The 20441-nt window shown below is 38.5% G+C and overlaps 1 long non-coding RNA gene across 1 annotated transcript in view; it reads right to left on the bottom strand.

Moving 5' to 3' along the window:
- Positions 1-20429, bottom strand: part of LOC128920415 (uncharacterized) — a 64786-nt gene extending 44357 nt beyond the window's left edge. The window contains exon 1 of the long non-coding RNA XR_008470472.1: positions 20044-20429. This is a non-coding gene — a long non-coding RNA (uncharacterized LOC128920415). The remainder of the gene's footprint in view (positions 1-20043) is intronic.
- Positions 20430-20441: the final 12 nt, after the last annotated feature.

Below are 20441 nucleotides of genomic sequence, written 5' to 3'. Positions count from 1 at the left end.
CGTAAATACATATACGTACATATATGTATATTCAACTTCGCCTCTTTCCTCATTACACAAAGCACTCACATCTGTCTATTAATATTCCCACAAGTAATTAATATATTAAGCACTAAGTCATCCAATGCTAAGCTTTAGAAACGCGCCTAAAGCAGCGTCAATCTTTAATCGCCGAAATCGGCTCACAGTGACCGCTAGAATTTTGACACGCCACTAAGCCCACACACCAATGCCACGGGGCAGCTTGGAGCGCATATCATTAGCATTGAAAATTTGCCCTCCACTTAAACCTTAGCAATGCCACCGACCGACCTTAACTACCGGGAATTAATTTGCTCAAGGTGCTGCCGTCTATAATACCGTGAAGTAGGTTAGTGTGCGTCTTTGTTAGTATGTAGTTAATTTAAATTAGCTCAGGTATTAAGGCAGTTATTTTTAATTGAATTGAAGTTAGCACGGCCAAAGTCAGCAGTCGGTTAGTGTCAGTTTTAAGTGAAATTAATTTTAATTTTTCACAAAATTTTGTAGCTGGAAAATTTCCATCACGTTTTAAACTAAGCAGGAACGTAGGCGCCATACTTTTATTAACCGTTATGTAAATTTCCAACGGACATTCGCCACTTGCCGCGCTTAATTTAATTTTTTCCTTACATCATAATTGGCTTCATTCAGTGAATTACGTCAATTTCGTTTCTCAGCGAATTGACTTGACACCGTAGAGCGTCCTTGATGTTTTAATTGTTTTTGCTTTCATCCTGGCACGGCTGAAAAAATATATACTTCTATATTTTTTTGCGCTCATTTTGAGTTTTCACTTTTTATGCCTGGCACCTGTTGGCAGTGGAGCAGTGCACAAACACATTACAAGCATAAATGCTTAGCTTAGATTAGCTCAGCGCGCAGCTTCATTTGGGCACGTGCCTAATACAAGTCTTATCTGTGTGGGCGCAAGTGCCCCATGTACGTTAATTGGCAAGCAAATGCATTTGGCTGCAAATGTTTTGGTGTCACTGGGCTAATTGAGTTTTCGTGATTTTTGGCAATGATAATTTCAGAGTGCTAAGTGCTAATTTAGTTATAATTATACACTTGTATATATTGAGTGTTATGTTTTTTACATTTTTATTCGTTTAAACTTTATAAATAACCTGTTTACTTGGCGCCGCCGTATCGTTTGGACAGCGATGGCAGAAATTTAAAGATATTCAAGATCTTCTTGGTGTCAGCCAATTCACATACGAGGTGTGTTCAAGGAATAACGGAAATTTTCGTTTTTTGAAAAAATATTTATTCATTCATCTACATTAATGTTGTCGCCTTAAAAATAGGCCCCATTCGATATTATGCTCTTATGCCAGCACTTCTTCCAATCGTCGAAATATTATACAAGCTGGGTTTTTGGAATAGCCAGCGGCTCCTTCGATGATTTCTTGATTGCTTGATTGCTTGTACAACGACGGCCTTTCTCTTTATTATACTCTCGCAACAAAAGTTGCTAAGAGAGTATTATAGTTTTGTTCACATAACGGTTGTTTGTAAGTCCTAAAACTAAACGAGTTAGATATAAGGTTATGTATATCAAAATGATCAGGGTGAAGAGTGGAGTTCAAATCCGAATGTCTGTCCGTCCGTCCGTCTGTCCGTCCGAGATATTGAGATATCTTAATGAAACTTGGAACACGTGTTCCTTGGCACCATAAGAAGGTTAAGTTCTAAAATGGGCGGAATCGGACCACTGCCACGCCCACAAAATGGCGAAAACCGAAAACACATAAAATGCCATAACTAAGCCATAAATAAAGCTATGGAAATAAAATTTGGTATGAAGGACCGCACTATGAAGGGGCATATTTGGATGTAATTTTTTTGGGGAAGTGGGCGTGGCCCCGCCCCCTACTAAGTTTTTGGTATATATCTCGCAAACCAATAGAGCTATATAAACCAAACTTTCTACAGTCTTTTTTCAGCCATTTCCTTATACAGTCCAAAAATGACAGAAATCGGATAATAACCACACCCACCTCCCATACAAAGGTTAGGTTGAAAATTACTAAAAGTGGGTTAACTCACTAACCAAAAACGTCAGAAACACTAAATTTCACATAGGAAATGGCAGACGGAAGCTACACTCAGATTTTTTTACAAAATGGAAAATGGGCGTTGCGTCGCCCACTTATGGGTCAAAAAGCATATCTCAATGAGACTTGGTTTGTAACAGTTTCCTTACATCCCAATGATATGTTGTAAAAATAGGCCAAATCGCTTCACAACCACGCCTCGGTGCTTCTAACTTAATATTATGGTTTCCAACTTTCAATGGACTTTATGCACTATATATGACGAATATGTGGGTCAAAAATTGTGTATTATATAATATAAATAAAGTTGAATAAATAAAGTGCGAGAGTATAAAATGTTCGGTTACACCCGAACTTAGCCCTTCCTTACTTGTTTTTTATTGTCAACATAATAAAAAATAAAAATAAAAAAATTAGTTGGACTTTTGGACAAAAAAATCCGGTTATTTTTTTAGCACACCTCGTATTTTTCTGAACCACACCTGTTACTTGCTTTTAATTTTTATACTCTCGCAACCTGTTGCACAGAGTATCATAGTTTTGTTCACATAACGGTTGTTTGTGTCACCAAGAAATATAAGGGTTAGATATGGGGTTATATATACATAAATGATCAGGATGACGAGTAGATTTGAAATCCGGATGTCTGTCCGTCCGTCTGTCCGTCTGTCCGTGCAAGCGATAACTTGAGTAAAAATTAAGATATCTTAATGAAACTTGGAACACATGTTCCTTGGCACCCTGAGGACGTTGCTTTCGAAAATGGGCAAAATCGGTCCACTGCCACGCCCACAAAATGGAGGAAACCGAAAACCTATACAGTGTCATAACTAAGCCATAAATAAAGTTATGAAAATGAAATTTGGAACATAGGATCCCATTAGGGAGGGGCACATTTGGATGTATTTTTTTTGGAAAAGTGGGCGTGACCCCGCCCCCAAATAGGTTTTTTGTATATAACTCGCAAACCAATAAAGCTATATAAGCCAAACTTTCTGCAGTCGTTTCTTTTAGCCATTTCCTTATACAGTCCAAAAATGAAAGAAATCGGATAATAACCACGCCCACCTCCCATACAAAGGTTAGGTTGAAAATTACTAAAAGTGGGTTAACTCCCTAACGAAAAACGTCAGAAACACCAAATTTTACATAAGAAATGGCAGAAGAAAGCTGCACTGAGATTTTTTTACAAAATGGAAAATGGGCGTGGCGTCGCCCACTTATGGGTCAAAAACCATATCTCAAGAACTATTCGACCGATTTCAATGAAATTCGGTACATAACACTTTCTTGACACCCTGATGACACGGGTGGAATATGGTCGAAATCGGTTCACAACTACGTCTACTTCCCATATAACCCAATTTTGAATTCCATCTGATTCGTTCACTTTATAATGTATACATAAGGAACCCATAAAGATAGCGAAATAAAACTTTACACAAATACTGTATTTGAGCTGTGACATCACTTGTGGAAAAATTGTCAAAATCGAACCATGACTTTTCAAGGCCTCTGATATCAAACATGAAGAACTCAGTGCCTAAGGTTAATTTTTCACCGAAAATATAGGTAAATCCCTCAGATATTTTAATGTAATTCATTCCCTCTGAATTTTTTTCTTATAACAGTTTCTCTCTGTACCTGAAATGGTAAAAATTGGGTCATAACTTCCACCAGATCCCATATACCTAATTATAAGTAATATTAAATTAAGTGAGCGTATAGTCTTCGATACGTTGTATCTTGGTGGTGAAAACGAGTGAAATCGGTTTAGGAATTACCTCAGTCCCCATATACTATTTATGATGATTTTCGTTATTCTATTGAACTTTATGCCGAATATATGGGTCGAATTGTGTTGTCTTTATAAAATTACATCAATAAATTGTGAGAGTATAAAATGTTCGGTTACACCCGAACTTAGCCCTTCCTTAGTTGTTTTAAATTTTTTTTCTTTAGCAGTGATTCCGATACAAAGGTATTCGCTCGCTTAGAATGACGTTTAATCCCCCTTAACTTTGTTCTGAGTCATACTCATTCGCCTAGTGCGAATCGATCAGTATTAAAGGGTTATGTGGCGTAAAATATGGCCTATTTTCAATGTTTTTTTTTCATGTAAAAAATTATTTATTTAATTCAAACTTTTTTCTGTCTTATAGATACATATTTAAAGAATAATTTCTGAAATTTTCACAAAAAAAAAGAAAAACTCCTCCATTGCGACGTCATTTCCGGTGACCCCTCGGAAAAAAGATGCCTCCGCGTTGTCAGCATAACTCCTGATAGGATCATCCAAAAAGAAAAAACAAAAATAAATGTTTTAGGTAAGACCATAATCTCGTGCTTGAATGAAGGAGAGGCAAAAAAGTGAAAATTGGAATTTTGGCAGACATTTTTCCAAAAAATTAAAATTGCGTTCAAATTTGCTTGGCATTTTGATTTTTTAAAATAGTTGTAATTAAAAAAAAACAAAATAAAATCCTTCGAGTAAATAGTATCTCGAACACCTGTTCAAATTTCATCAAGATCGGTAGAGTAGTTTACGAGAAAATGTGACAACCGACTTTGAAAACACGGTTCCGAGAGAAACGCGTTTAAAGTTTTGAGTAACAATAGTACTTGACTTGGAGTGCACACCTTCCAAAGGCTATATCTCCGAAACTATAATAATAATATACTTGAGATGATGTAGAAATTAATAAACCAAAAAACAAAACATCGATATCCGAATCCACGAAACCCATGTAACCCCTTAAAGCCGTTATTTCAACGTGAGATTAATATGTTCCACAAATGAGCGTCTCGTACTTAATTTAGTAGTTAACCGTCTGAGCTCAAGTTTTATAGTGGATTCTTACTCTACATTCCAACTTTATTATCTCACCTGACACTACTCCAATGGAGAAATTATATTTGGTCTCTATATCATAATTAATTCATATTAATTCGTTTTTGTGTGGCAAATAATTTTATGGTTTGTAATACTACTAATTTGTATAAAATATTTATAGTCTACAAATAGCGTTTCAGGTTAAACGTAATAACATCAAAAGCAGATAAACAATAATTAATTAAATACAATTTCATTTGGCACAAATCACTGCTTGTCATAGAGGAGCTCCACCACTATCGGTTTTTGCTTAAGTCGCCTGCTACAAAGTTTTGATTTACAATTACATATTTCCAATAACTTGACATTAATTTCAACACAACCAATTATTTAGCATTCCCCATTATAATAAGGACTAAGGCTTAAAATTCAATAGACCATTTGTCACTCGAACATTTTAACAATTTTGGTAAATTATTTCCAAGCGTTAGCCAATGGAAGACCCGACGATAGACAAAACATAAACTGCAATCTCTTTGAATTGATTATTATTATTACGTTTATGGCTATTGCTTTTATTACAGTTATTAGGCATAGGTTTACAAGAGGACGAAGACTTTGAATGACACGTAGTGTGAGCCTTACAGCATTCCTAAAATAATCACTATACACTTATGGACGTAATTACAGCTGCTACACAAGTCGGAAGCCTTGCGTTGGTAAGCCATTCTCCACATATTTATTTAACTAGAAACAATTGTCAAGCTGCCACATTGACACATTGCCACGGTGAAGCCAGCAGCTGTTGCGCACATTCGAGCAATTGCTTTAACCATTGCAACAACATGTTGTGCGCATCCTTAAAATCCGGTAAATGGAATTTTATCCACATATGTGTATGGTATGTAATATGCATTGGACCTTGTGTTATCGTCCACTTATGCAGTGCAGCATTACAACATTGTTCACTTGGGTTATTAATGCAATTTTGATGCATGTCAGATGTGTATTTGTGTGTGTGCGTGTGGGTATTTGCAGGCAACACCACATGTTATCTATTTGTATGTATGTATATTTTGTTTGCTTTACATTAGTAAAAGTACACTTAGTTACCGTTAAGTAAATGCAATTACAATAACAAACACTGGTTGGCTTATGTACATACACATGCATAAGTGTTCAACCACAATATATAGATATAAGCAGAGGTGAATATTTCGATATGGTAATGTATTTGTAGTCCATTATATTCATGAAAATACATTTAACTCCCTGTTGGCAATTAGCTTATCAGCGGACAATACACATTAAGAATATATGTATGTACGAGGTCTGTTCAAAAAATAAAGGGAATTGTAATTTTTAAAATATCACAGGTTTGAAGAATCCAAGTTTCAAAAAAGTTTTGTTTATGTTGATATGTATTCCCCTGAACTACGATACAATTTTTTTTTTAGCTTTAAAGGTCTTTATGCCGCTTTATGTCCAATATGTAGAAGTTCACGCAAGTGAGGAAAGTTTCGGATTGCCATTCACTTGGGAGTGGCCAGGAACGATTCTTTTACATGTGGCTCAAGCAGCTCACAACTTCCGGTCTTAGACCAAGTATCCTCTGGGTAGCCAACAGACATCCGTCTGGAAGCGAGCTAAAGTGAGAAGGCGAATCCCGCTTATGCGGTTGTGCGTAGGGCTTGGGACCCACCACATAAAAACGAATAACCAGTGAATAAGAAACACAGGCCTCGGATGAGAAACCCCCCTTTTGATGACGACCACGGCAAACGTATAAAGGACTATGATTTAAGGGCATGCACCTGGAATGTCCGGACTCTTAATTGGGTAGGTGCCTCTGCCCAGCTGGTTGATGTCCTCATACAACTAAAGGCTGACATCACCGCCGTCCAAGAAGTGCGATGGACGGGACAAGGACGGAAGAAGGTGGGTCCTTGTGACATCTACTACAGCGGCCATATAAAGGAGCGCAAATTCGGTGTTGGATTTGTGGTGGGTGGGGGACTACGTCGCCGAGTCCTGGCATTCACCCCGGTGGATGAACATCTTGCCACAATCCGCATCAAAGCGAGGTTCTTCAACATATCGCTGATTTGCGCCCACGCCCTAACGGAAGAGAAGGACGATGTGACCAAAGATGCTTTCTATGAACGCCTAGAACGCACCTATGAGCGCTGCCCCCGCCACGATGTCAAAATCGTGCTTGGCGATTTTAACGCCAGGGTGGGTAAAGAAGGTGTCTTTGGCACAACAGTCGGAAAATTCAGCCTCCATGACGAAACATCGCCAAACGGCCTGAGGCTGATCGACTTCGCTGGGGCCCGAAATATGGTTGTCTGTAGTACCAGATTCCAGCATAAAAAAATTCATCAAGCAACGTGACTGTCCCCTGATCGAAACACGCGCAATCAAATCGATCACGTTGTGATAGACGGAAGACATGTCTCCAGTGTTTTAGACGTGAGTACGCTCCGAGGACCAAACATTGACTCGGACCATTATCTAGTAGCAGCAAAGATACGCACTCGCCTCTGTGCAGCAAAGAACGCCCGTCAACAAACACAAGGAAGGTTCGACGTCGAAAAGCTGCAATCACAACCGACAGCCGAACGATTTTCTACTCGACTTGCACTCCTGCTCTCTGAGAGCACACATCAGCATCTCGGTATAAGGGAGCTGTGGGACGGCATATCAAACTCCTTACGTACAGCTGCAACCGAAACCATTGGCTTTCGGAAAAGCCAAAAAAACAGCTGGTATGATGAGGATTGTCGTCTCGCAGTGGAGAGAAAACAGACTGCCCACCTCGCAATGTTGCGATCGACCGCAACACGAGCGGGATGGGAAAGATACCGAGAGCTGAAGAGGGAAGCGAGACGCATTTGCAGAAAAAGAAAGAAAGAGGCAGAAATGCGTGAGTATGAAGAGCTTGACAAGCTGGCCGACAGGGGTAATGCTCGAAAATTTTACGAAAAGATCCGGCGACTAACTGAAGGTTTCAAGACCGGAGCACACTCCTGTAGGACCCCCAGCGGTGATCTAGTGGTTGATGACCAGAGTATACTGTGTTTGTGGAGGGAACACTTCTCCAGCCTGCTGAATGGCAGTGAAAGTACAACACCAGGAGATGGCGAACCCGATTCCCCAATCGACGACAATGGAACAGATGTTCCATTGTCCGACCGTGAAGAAATTAGAATAGCAATTACCCGCTTGAAGAACAACAAGGCGGCGGGGGCCGATGGATTGCCGGCCGAGCTATTCAAATACGGCGGCGAAGAGCTGATAAGGTGCATGCATCAGCTTCTTTGCGAAATATGGTCGGAAGAAAGCATGCCCGACGATTGGAATCTCAGTGTACTCTGCCCAATCCACAAAAAGGGAGACCCCACAATCTGCGCCAACTATCGTGGGATAAGCCTCCTTAACATCGCTTATAAGGTTCTATCGAGAGTACTGTGTGAAAGACTAAAGCCCACCGTCAACAAACTGATTGGACCTTATCAGTGTGGCTTTAGACCTGGAAAATCCACAATGGACCAGATATTCACCATGCGCCAAATCTTGGAAAATACCCGAGAGAGAAGAATCGATACTCACCATCTTTTTATCGATTTTAAAGCTGCCTTCGATAGCACGAAAAGGAGCTGCCTTTATGCCGCGATGTCTGAATTTGGTATCCCTGCAAAACTAATACGGCTATGTAAGCTGACGTTGAGCAACACCAAAAGCTCCGTCAGGATCGGGAAGGACCTCTCCGAGCCGTTTGATACCAAACGAGGCTTCAGACAGGGTGACTCACTATCGTGCGACTTCTTCAATCTATTGCTGGAAAAAATAATACGAGCTGCAGAACTAAATAGAGAGGGTACAATCTTCTACAAGAGTGTACAGCTCCTGGCGTATGCCGATGATATTGATATCATCGGAAGCAACAACCGCGCCGTTTGTTCTGCGTTTTCCAGACTAGATAAAGAAGCGAAGCGTATGGGTCTGGTGGTGAATGAGGACAAGATGAAAAATCTCCTGTCATCAAACAAACAGTCAGCGCACTCGCGTCTTGGCTCCCACGTCACTGTTGACAGTCATAACTTTGAAGTTGTAGATAATTTCGTTTATCTGGGAACCAGCATTAACAACACCAACAATGTCAGCCTTGAAATCCAACGCAGAATCACTCTTGCCAAAAGGTGCTACTTTGGACTGAGTAGGCAATTGAAAAGTAAAGTCCTCTCTCGACGAACCAAAATCAAACTCTATAAGTCGCTCATTATTCCCGTCCTGATGTATGGCGCTGAAGCGTGGACGATGACAACATCCGATGAGACGACTCTTGGGGTTTTCGAGAGAAAGGTTTTGCGCAAGATTTATGGTCCTCTAAACATTGGCAACGGCGAATACCGCAGACGATGGAACGATGAGCTGTACGATTTATACGACGACATTGACATAGTTCAGCGAATAAAAAGACAGCGGCTACGCTGGCTAGGTCATGTTGTACGGATGGAAGAAAACACTCCAGCTCTGAAAGTATTCGATGCAGTACCCGCTGGAGGAAGCCGCGGAAGAGGACGACCTCCACTCCGGTGGAAAGACCAAGTGCAAAGTGACCTGGCTTCACTTGGTGTTTCCAGTTGGCGCCAAAAAGCAAAAAGGAGGAATGAGTGGCGCGCTCTGGTGGATTCGGCTATAATCGCTTAAAGCGGTTCCTACGCCAAATATATATATATATATGTCCAATTCTGACTCCACGTTCCTCCAAGGGCTCAACAAGAGTCCGATAATCTTCACAAACATATTTGTTTTGACAAAAGTTCCAATTTAGTCATATTTGAAGTTAGCGCATCATAAGCTAATAGCAAAGTTATAGATGTACATATTTTTCAAAACGGCTTTAAAACTTCAAAAAAAATTAAAAGATTTATCACCATGTTCCTTCTGCAAAAGCTGCTCAATTGTTCGCCTTAAAGCAACAACATCACATTGAGTCGTCGCGGTTTCGATCTCACCATGTCTCTCTGCGCATACATACTCGTACATATGTACAAATAGAGACACACTATTATCAAGGTCCCCACTTAAGCTATCAATGCCAGCGAGCACCATTTCGGATTTCAGTTTTCCTTATTTTTTATTTTTTTCTTTTTAACTGTGTATAAAAGTGCAAATTCTTTTGGGAAATTAACAGCAGGCAACTCAATGAATTTTCATTTTAATGCGCAAATTGCGATGGTGCCGTGGAAAAATAAAAAAAACAACCAAAGTAAAATGTGAAAATGGCAAGGCAAGCAGAAGAGTCGTATGTGTGTAGATAGGTAGGTCCATTGAAGCAAAGTGATAGTAATAAAAACGTAGCATAGCCAACAGGCGCACAGCAACTGACACTCTCGGTAGACAACGCGACTTCGATGGCAGCAGCTGCTATTACAAGTATGAAACTACTGTACATGCAACATATGCGCACACCTGTGCGACATCATTTCGTTTGTCCTAGGCATCACCACCTACCCACTTACCCACCTAAGGAAGCATTGGAGCTCCTTCTGCCTCTTTTTGCAAGTGTCAGCTCTGTCAACAGCCGTGCCGGAACGCAACCGATGTCAGTGCCAGCCTTTTTATTGAGCTGCGGGAGTGACAACAGCGAAAAGCGTGACTTTTTGCAACACACCAGCACACACACAGGTGGAAAATAATGGGCAGCTCGTTGCAATTCACTAAGGATATTAACTTGTGCCATGTACTGTACTATATAAATATATAAGCAGATATGGATGCATATATTTATGTGCACAACTGTGAGAATCATAAAAACCAGCACACGTATTTTCTTTTTACCATCGCAACTATTAAAATACTTGATGGTATGACATGAAGTAGACACTGGCAGCTGTTTTAAAATGTATAAACTACGAAATAAATAACTAATGTAAGTAACTGTATTCCAAGAAACGTTAGGTGGAAGAGAGTTTTAAAAGTGAGTTTATGTGCTTGCGTATTATTATTATTTTGTTGGTGTTTTGGCTGGATTCATCCCCATTTTATTGTAACCGTATTGAGACCAAACCTTACTTAAACTAAAAGAAGTAAAAAAATTTAAAAATTTAAAAGAAGATACCACAATGCTGTTCCATACTGGAGCAGCACTTCTTTATTGAATCTTCTTAATTTAATACGACCATTCGACCATTCTGGAGATTTCACGACATTGCAGTATTGAAAAGCAACTAAGTGTTTTTAAATATATGTGACAAATGCTGATGACCAACAGAGTTAGGGGAGAACAGCGTTTTTTAAACCATACGATATTACCTATCACTCATTTGGATTTGAACGAGGCTAGAACTTTGAAACTTCCTATGCTTGCTCTCCAGGATTCTACATAACTTCACGGATTTGTCAGCGTAAATGGATTTTTATACTCTCGCAACAAAGTTGCTAGACGGTATTATAGTTTTGTTCACATAACGGTTGTTTGTAACATCCAAAACTAAACGAGTTAGATATAGGGTTATATATACCAAAGTGATCAGGGTGAAGAGTGGAGTTCAAATCCGAATGTCTGTCTGCCTGTCCGTCCGTCTGTGCAAGCTGTAACTTGAGAAAAAATTACGATATCTTAATGAAACTTGGCACACTTATTTCTTGGCACCATAGGAAGGTTGCTTTCGAAAATGAGCAAAATCGGACCACTGCCACGCCTACAAAATGGCGAAAACCGAAAACACATAAAGTGCCATAACGAAGCCATACATATAATAAATGTAAAATTTAGAATAACGGATCGCACTAAGAAGAGGAATATTTAGATGCAATTTTTTTGGGGAGGTGGGCGTGGTCCCGCCCCCAAATAGGATTTTTGTACATATCTCGGAAACTAATAGAGCTATATAAACCAAACTTTCTGCACTCGTTTTTTTCTAGCCACTTCTTAATATAGTCCACAAATGAAAGAAATCGGATAATAACCACGCCCACCTCCTATACAAAGGTTAGCTTGAAAATTACTAAAAGTGGATTAACTCACTAACGAAAAACGTCAGAAACACTAAATTTCACATAAGAAATGGCAGCTGGAAGCTACATTCAGATTTTTTTACAAAATGGAAAAAAGGCGTGGCGTCGCCCACTTTTGGATCAAAAACCATATCTCAGGAACTACTCGACCGATTTCAATGAAACTTGGTTTGTAATAGTTTTCTTACATCCCAATGATATGTTGTGAAAATAGGCCAAATCGCTTCACAACCACGCCTACTTTGAAGACGATCTGAATCGTTTACTTTACAATATATAAAGTAAGCACTAGTGAAGATATCGGTACAGAACTTTGCCAAATACTATGTGAATAGTGTGGCAGCCCCATTCTAAAAATCGCCGAAATCAGACCTTAGGTTTTCAAGGCCCCATATATCGAACATGAGGACCTCGGTGCTTCTAACCTAATATTAGGGTTTCCAACTTTCAATGGACTTTATACAATATATATGACGAATATGTGGGTCAAATTGTCTATTATATAATATAAATAAAGTTAAATAAATAAATTGCGAGAGTATAAAATGTTCGGTTACACCCGAACTTAGTCCTTCCTTACTTGTTTAAATTCATTTCCTTATCATCTTTATAAATCGCTTCACCGACTTGACGTTACTTAGAGAGCGTTTCAATTATATATACATGTGTTCAAAAAATAACGGGAATTTTCAAATTTGGGTTTGGAGAGACCAATTGTCAAATTTTTTTTATATTTTCAAAAAATAAAGAGAACATTAAAGTGCCATCGTTTTACAAGCATAAATGACATTAAAGGCTAATTCCAAAAATCTAGTTTGAGAAGTGTTTCAACGATTGGAAGAAGCGCTGGCTTGAGTGCATGATATCGAATGAAGACTATTTTGCAACAACATTAATGTAGATGTATGAAAAAAAGCAAAAAACGAAAATTCCCGTTATTTTTTGAACACATATTTTTGAAATAAATGAAATTCAATGATTTTTTAGACATTAAATTTAGGTTTACAATATTTGAGTATCTTAACATATGTCTACAGAGCGTACGTTTATTCACTTTCACGCTTTATTTATTTACGCGTCGTTTCGCTGACGTCAGCTACTCAATGGATGAATCGAAAATTTCATTAAAGATTTCGCCAAATGTGCCACTTGGCTTGGTTGTCAATTTGCCTTTTCGCTGCCACAAAGTCATTTTCGGCGCGTTCAAATCACAGCAGCAGATGACAGTTGCATGACACTTAGCAATACTTGTATAGATCTACATATAGACAAATACAAATATACAAGTGCTTGATAGAAAATTGGAAGAATAAGACACGTTCCCTGTGAGAAAACACGTGAATAGTGAAGAGATTCATATTGAGTTCAAAGCGCTCAAAAAGCTTAAAGTGAACTATAGTACTGCAACCGAACCGGTACTGGATCCGGGCGAATTCACTTTAATTTTCTTTTACAGGCTTCTTACAGCGATGCCAACAACATAAAAACACCGTTATAAATGTACGTATGTGCGTTTTCTCGGCAGCCATTGTCATTAGGCGCCAACAACTTTACCTAAAAAATAACGCCTAAAAGTATGCAGCGGCTGAGTATTACTTGCTTGTTTGCCATACAAATGAAGAAAACAAACGCGCCCCACTTCCTGCTTGTGGCACTTTTGTGTGCGTGTGCATGAGCGCGTGCGAACGTGTGTATATAATACGCACGAGGGCGCCATATTGTTATTTAATAATATTTATTATTGTATTTATGTGTGTGCCGTCAGCGACAGACGCAGTTTCAACGCGTAATCTACAAACTATATATACAATGGTGCTATATAAATATTCGCACACTCGCTCACACACACACGGCGCTTCCAAAAAATCCGCTGTCAGCAGCCATCAACGAGGCGACACGGCGCAACGCTACGTCGGTGTCGGCACTTGGCGAGACAGTCACTGCATTGTTGCTGCAAACAAGTGAAAGCCAGTTGCGCCGTCATAACGGTGTATTGACAGCTTTTGTTTTCGTGCTGTTTAAGTGTTTTGTTTATTCGCACACAACAACAACACTCGTCTTATTGTGCGTATTGTATACTCGTAGTATACTTTTAGGCGTTGCAAGTGTCCATGTCACGCAGCGTACGCTTTTGTTAGCGCAACATGGAGAATTGGGTTGGAAATGAACTTGTGCATAAAAAAACAAAAATTTATATTTAACACACAACACACGCACACACTGGAGCGCTGCCAACTACACCGCTCGCTTCACACCCTGCTCTTCTTTATCTCTCCAGCATTATGCGAATCTTGTGTTTTCAATTATTCATTGACATGTCTGTTGCAGATTTTCGGGTGTTCAAGCGTAGTGTGCATTAAGTATTTAGTGTTGAAATATTTTGGCTGTTTATGGTATTGTTTACGAGGCGAACACACTTACACATACAATTATCATATTACCGTGTCGTTCTTTGTTTCTTAAGGTGCTAAAAGGTGTCTGCTTATGAATGCATATTTATAATCATAAAACCATAATGGTGTGTGAAATTCATTTGTGGGAAGGCGTTTATATGAAAAGGTGCGGCCTTAAATATCGATAATGTTGAGACTTTGTGGTTTGATGGTTTCGAATTATCTTTTGCATATTTTTAGGATCCAAATTTTTTTCCGCAATTAAAGTGAAAGCTTATCAGAAATTCTATAGTGTCTATGTCGAAATATATTCCTTTTCCACAATTTGACTGTCTCTGTGAAAAAATTAAAAAAAAATGTCAATTTGTTTTACGAGGGCTGCTATATATATTTCTGGCTTAGGCAACACTAAGTGTTGCCAGGTGCAATCTGACATTTCCATTGGAAAGTTTGACATTTTTTAGCATAACATCACTCAGAACGTTTTGTCATTTAATCGTGAATTGTTTGTTTTATTTACAGGGAATTAAAAAATTCATCTCGGCCAAAAAATGGAATTAACTCGTGAACATTTTCGTGCGAACATTTTTCACAACTATCGACGTGGATTATCGCGACAAGAGTGCATCGATGAACTAAAATCTTTGTATGGCTATGAAGCACCATCCTATAGCACTGTGAAAAACTGGTACAACGAATTCGTCGTCCAAAAACAGCCGTTGTGCCAGAAAACATCGATGCCGTACGTGAACTGATAATGCAAGACCGTCATGTAACATACCTTCAGATAGAGGCATGCCTATGCATTTCTCCCACCAACATACATTCGATGTTGCATGAACACCTGGCAGTAAAAAAGGTTTGTTCTCGTTGGATCCCGCACAATTTGACAATCGCTCAAAAAAAGGCTCAAAAAAGTGCTTCGAAAATTGGTTTGAGCGCATGCAAAAGTGTATAATAAATCTTGATGGAGAACAGTTTGAAAAACAATAAAACCATTTTCGTTGATAAATATTCTTAATTTCATTATTAGGCCAGAAATATATATAGCAGCCCTCGTATAACTTCTCTTTGATTGCTATAGAACACTCTGAGCCATTACACCTCAACGAATGCTGCACACATAAACTCAGTAACCTACTCGCACCTAGGTCTTCATAAGCTAAATTGATCCGCAGAAAAAGCTGTACTGATTGAATAAGACTTTTTTACTTCTCTTTAGAGCCTTAGAGCCAACTAGTTAGCCGAGAAAAACATTTTGCTTATTTCCTTACACATTTTCGCAGCAATTTGAATGCATTTTTCATGCTTTACCTAGACTCATATGTTCGTTTAGAAGAAAAACTACCGATCGACTGTAAAATTGTCTGATTTGTTATTTTTTGCGAAGATTTGGTTAACTTTACGAAATTTTTTTCTGAGCTATTGTAGACTTTGTAATAACCTTGCGGTACACTTTTTTTGTATTTTACTATGTATTCCTAACTGCCATTTTCAAGAACTTTGTTTTCACTGTATTCTACCGCCAGCTGAAATTCCTTGTGCTGCATACTTTTATGTAACACTGCAAATATGTATAACTATGAATGAGTGCAGGTGCCAACTGAGTTAATTGCTTTTTCGAATTATGCAACGCCATATAAATCATGAAGCGAGGCTAAGCTGCACCACAACCCAGCCCAGTCGCTGCTCAAGTGTCAGAAAGCCGAGGAGAGTGCTAGAAATTGGCTACTGTTGAACGGTGAAATGCAACAAAAATATATATGTATAAGTGCCGTGCAGTAAACAAAAGTGTACAACTTCATCGGTATGCGGCGCTAAAGGTGTAGCCAAGGAGTTTGAAAATGTGCGCTGGATATGAAAGCAGACCTTTAGCTGCAATATAGATCAACATTTCTGCAATTAGTCAAGTGCACTTGCAGCATACACTGTCAGCTTATGTGGGTGGGAGCAAGGCAAAGATCGGGAAGAAGCATATATGTATAAAATTATGAAAAATGTGGATGCCACACAAATTTTTTGAAAATTCTGATAAAAGATGAAAGGTCCGGAAGATGCCCGCTAGTTACCGTGGCTAATCAAAACTCAGGTAAATCTTCGCTAATCAACGCGCTTCCTCTAAGACAAAGAAAAGCTTCTTGTAGTGGAAGCTTAGCTAGTCTGGAGGACTCACTGTGTTACGATATTATTAATACCAAAAAATACGTGATAAAATTAAAAGAAAAAGTAAATCTTTGTAGGCTGTATTTTAACTTAGGATTTGTAGCTATATATTGGTATCTGTGTATTTGGTAATACATATGTAAATTGGAAAAGTCCAGCCATTTAAGCCTGTCAGATACACTTGACTCGCTAGTACGCTTTCGAACAACGCCAGATGCTGAACTTTGCTGAACCTTTTCTATTATAATACAAATACACACATATGCATATGATATGAATGATAGCTTCAGTCGTGTGAATCCTTCGTAGAATAGAATGAAAAATATGAAGAAGTTGTTGAAAAAAACATTGGAAACTTAACAGGCACGTAAAGGCAGGAGCTGTGAAATGTCTTGCACATGCGAATAAATTATTGAAATGTGTGAACAATTTTGAGAAATAACTTTTGAAAGGATTGAAGTGGTTTCAACTCACTCAACCAGTTCTCATATGGTAATATGAAATATTGCGCAATGTCTACTATAGAATACTAACGAAAACACAATTTGCAATTTTGCTGGAGCTCACTCAGCACCAGGTTGGCGTATTTTCACTTGAACACCCACATATGTAGTTAGTTGATAAATATTCGCAATCTAATTTAAGCACTTGTGACTTTTGCAAATTTCCGCTGGTGACATAGAAATTCAATAAAGGAAAATCATCAAACGTAAGCTGCCGGAAGAACGCAATAAAAAAGACTTCAATTGAATATTTTACAAACACGCTGGTTGTATGGATTGAAGCAAGAGATTCAACATGAAAAAGTAAAATGAAATATTCAAATTTGCTTTCACTTTGAACATAGCGAATAGCATGGAAAAACGGTATCTACATGAATCCAGTTGATTTGCGCTACGTTTAAACTCCAGCGAAACGCTTTGATCAGCGTGTGCAGCACTTAATGCTAATGGTGGAACACTCACTCCAAGTCGATTTTAAATTTTAATAACCGTTGAGAATTTGTCAATAAGAACGCTGCATTCACAATGTTTGGTTGGCGCACAAACTGACAAATGCTCGACATGAAAGCGAAAATAGCAGAGAAATTCATAGAACCAAACAACTCTATCTACAAGATGTGTATACATACATATGTATGTATGATGTGTGGCAGAGCATTATGATGAAGTGGAGTTGAATTATAAATGAGCCGCAAAGTGGCAAAACATCAAGCACGAAAACGACGCTCTTCCAATGCCGGCCAAAAACTGCTGGCCTGGCCTGGCAAAAACAATCAACAGTTGGGGAAACAAAGCAAGGAAGGACGAAAGGAAATAAGTCGACAAGTTGGAGTAGTTATTCCGGCAACAACACTAAATGCAAATCAACTGCAGACCGGAAGTGATGTTAGCACTTCAAAACACTCACGACTGCACAGACACTGCCACGCCGACCACTGCAGTACATTGGAACTCCGAGTAAACTACAAGTGTAAAAGTAGCTAGGAAAATACAACTATGAACTAGTATGTTTCTGCAACAGTGGCAGAGTTGGCAGCCAAATGTGTACTAAATGCAGCAACACTATCAACACTGCAGCACTTATTGTAGCTAAGTGGCAAGGAGGTTAAAACGGTAAAACGTTGTTGGGGGTATGCCGTGCCGGGCAGGCGTCCAAATTGTCTAGCTACAAAGTCGATGCGCACAAAAAGGCACGCTGCATGGAAATTATTATGCCAAAAGACGCGCAGACATTTGCTACTCTGGGAGACTAAGGAAACTTTAACAAATGCAATTCATAACAAATGCGCCACGCCTCGTCTTGCTAGGCATTCCATTCATTGTGACGTCAAGTGCGCGCAGCACAAGGTTGTTGTTAAATCTTCACGCGCTCTTCTTATTTGTCCTCCACATTCACTCTTCGCAGAATATACGGCACAAATGTTTCAGAGTTTATTCACTCGACCGAAAAGCAAGAAAATCGTATAGACAAACTTATTGTGGAAGTTTTAAAAGCGCTTAAGCATAAAGTTCTTATGCAATTTCGAATTTGTGATACATACAGTGGAACTTCCATAACTCGAACTTCAATAAGTCGAAGATCTCCATAACTCGAACTTTTGAATTGGCGATAGAAGTCAAATTTCATACAAATTGCCTTCCATAAATCGAACCAGGGCATAATACAAAATTGAAAATTTTCCTATCAAGGAACAATTTTAAAGGACACCCTATATTCGTATGGAGGCGAACAAAAATATGATATTACACTTATAGATTTCATAATCGTGTAACAAAAGCATGAGATACAGACACCAAGAGCCAAACAATAGCAAGTTGCAACAAAAAAATGACAGAATACATGTTTTAACGTACATATGTAAAATTGTATTTGTTTATGAAAAGTAAATAAATTAAACTGGGGATTAATCTATAGTTTACAGCTTTTTGAAAAATTTATGTTTTAATGAAAAATTCTATAACTCGAAGTCTCTCTAACTGCAAGTTTTTTTGTGGATTATGGTGATTCGAGTTAGAGAAGTCCCACTGTATGTATGTATGTATATATGCATGCATATTTAAGCTTAAAGCTCTAAGTGCTTGTTGTTAAAAACAATTTGAATTCCAAATGTTAGCATTAAAGGTAGTGATTACTGTTAATGTAGTTTCTCTGAACTATATCATCAGTCTTTATATCATGAGTTCAAAATCTGCAGACATACATACATTATAAGGCTTTCCATTCTTTTGAAAAAAAAAAATGTTGGCAAATATCACAAAAAACCAAAAAATGCGACAGGCTGAGGAGTCAACGCTAAGAACACAGCACAATAATACAAACAAAGAATTTGTGACTAACGGAAACAGAAGGAAATGCACTATTACTCGAAGGATTTTCATGTCACAGTAATGCGCCAAAATTGTTGAATAGAAATAAGAAATGTTGTCAAGCAAATAAGTGGATAATACTACACTTAAAGGCGCGAAGGCAAATGAAAAAATTGTGCTTAAATGTATCAACATACATATATCCCGACGAAACTAATATGAAAACATAACTGTAATTGTATAGTATACAGTAATCTTCGCTTAAGTGTCACTACTAAAAATATTACACTTTGAGGCACTAAAGCGGGAAAGTCACTTAACCGGTGAGGCACTAACACAGGGAACACTGTTAGTTATGTACATATTTCACATGCATGTATTTGCAACAGCCAGCAACCAAACAGCCTCCACACAGATTAATTCTTCATTTAAAATATATTAAATAGCACGCCCGCCAAATGATAGTCACAGCACTTGCTTATTTATTCATATCCATTCTTGCACGCGGCCAGTGAATCACCACAAACAAGCACGCCGCGCAACAGCCGCAAAACACCAAATGCGCCGCACGCCACAATAACCAATGCAACCAACGCACGCCCTGTACCACCATGCGTTCAAACAACCGCTTGGCGCGCCCCCTCGATATACTACTAACAATGAGAACAAATTGAGGTCATGACTTATGACGGCAGCGAAACGAACAAACTATTGGAATATTCTTTTGACCCCCCACTTACCATTCACTGTTTCTTTGTATCATTTTATTTAGATTTTAACGGCTTGACTTTATGCTTCGTACTCGCATTACGTGTTACGTTGTTAATGTTATTTAACGTATGTATCGCACATGCAATTATAAAATGCATTCATTGAGCTTCCAAAATTTATTTATTTTTATTTCTTTAAAATATACTTGGTTTACCGCTATTCAGCGGAAACTTGAACGCTTGTCACATATGAATATTTGACAATTATGCCGATTTCACAAAAAGCTATCATAGCTATGAGTAAATATATTTGAACAGTTTGAAAGTCACTGTAATTATTCGTTTGGTTTTATACAACAATTGTCTTTAAAGACTTGAAATCAAAATAAAATCTGATACTGGCAGTTTAGAAAAACGTTATAACAACT

Source organism: Zeugodacus cucurbitae, chromosome 2, assembly GCF_028554725.1.
Source record: "Zeugodacus cucurbitae isolate PBARC_wt_2022May chromosome 2, idZeuCucr1.2, whole genome shotgun sequence".
Classification (NCBI taxonomy): Eukaryota; Metazoa; Arthropoda; class Insecta; order Diptera; family Tephritidae; genus Zeugodacus; species Zeugodacus cucurbitae.
This window is presented reverse-complemented; position numbering and strand designations above follow the sequence as displayed.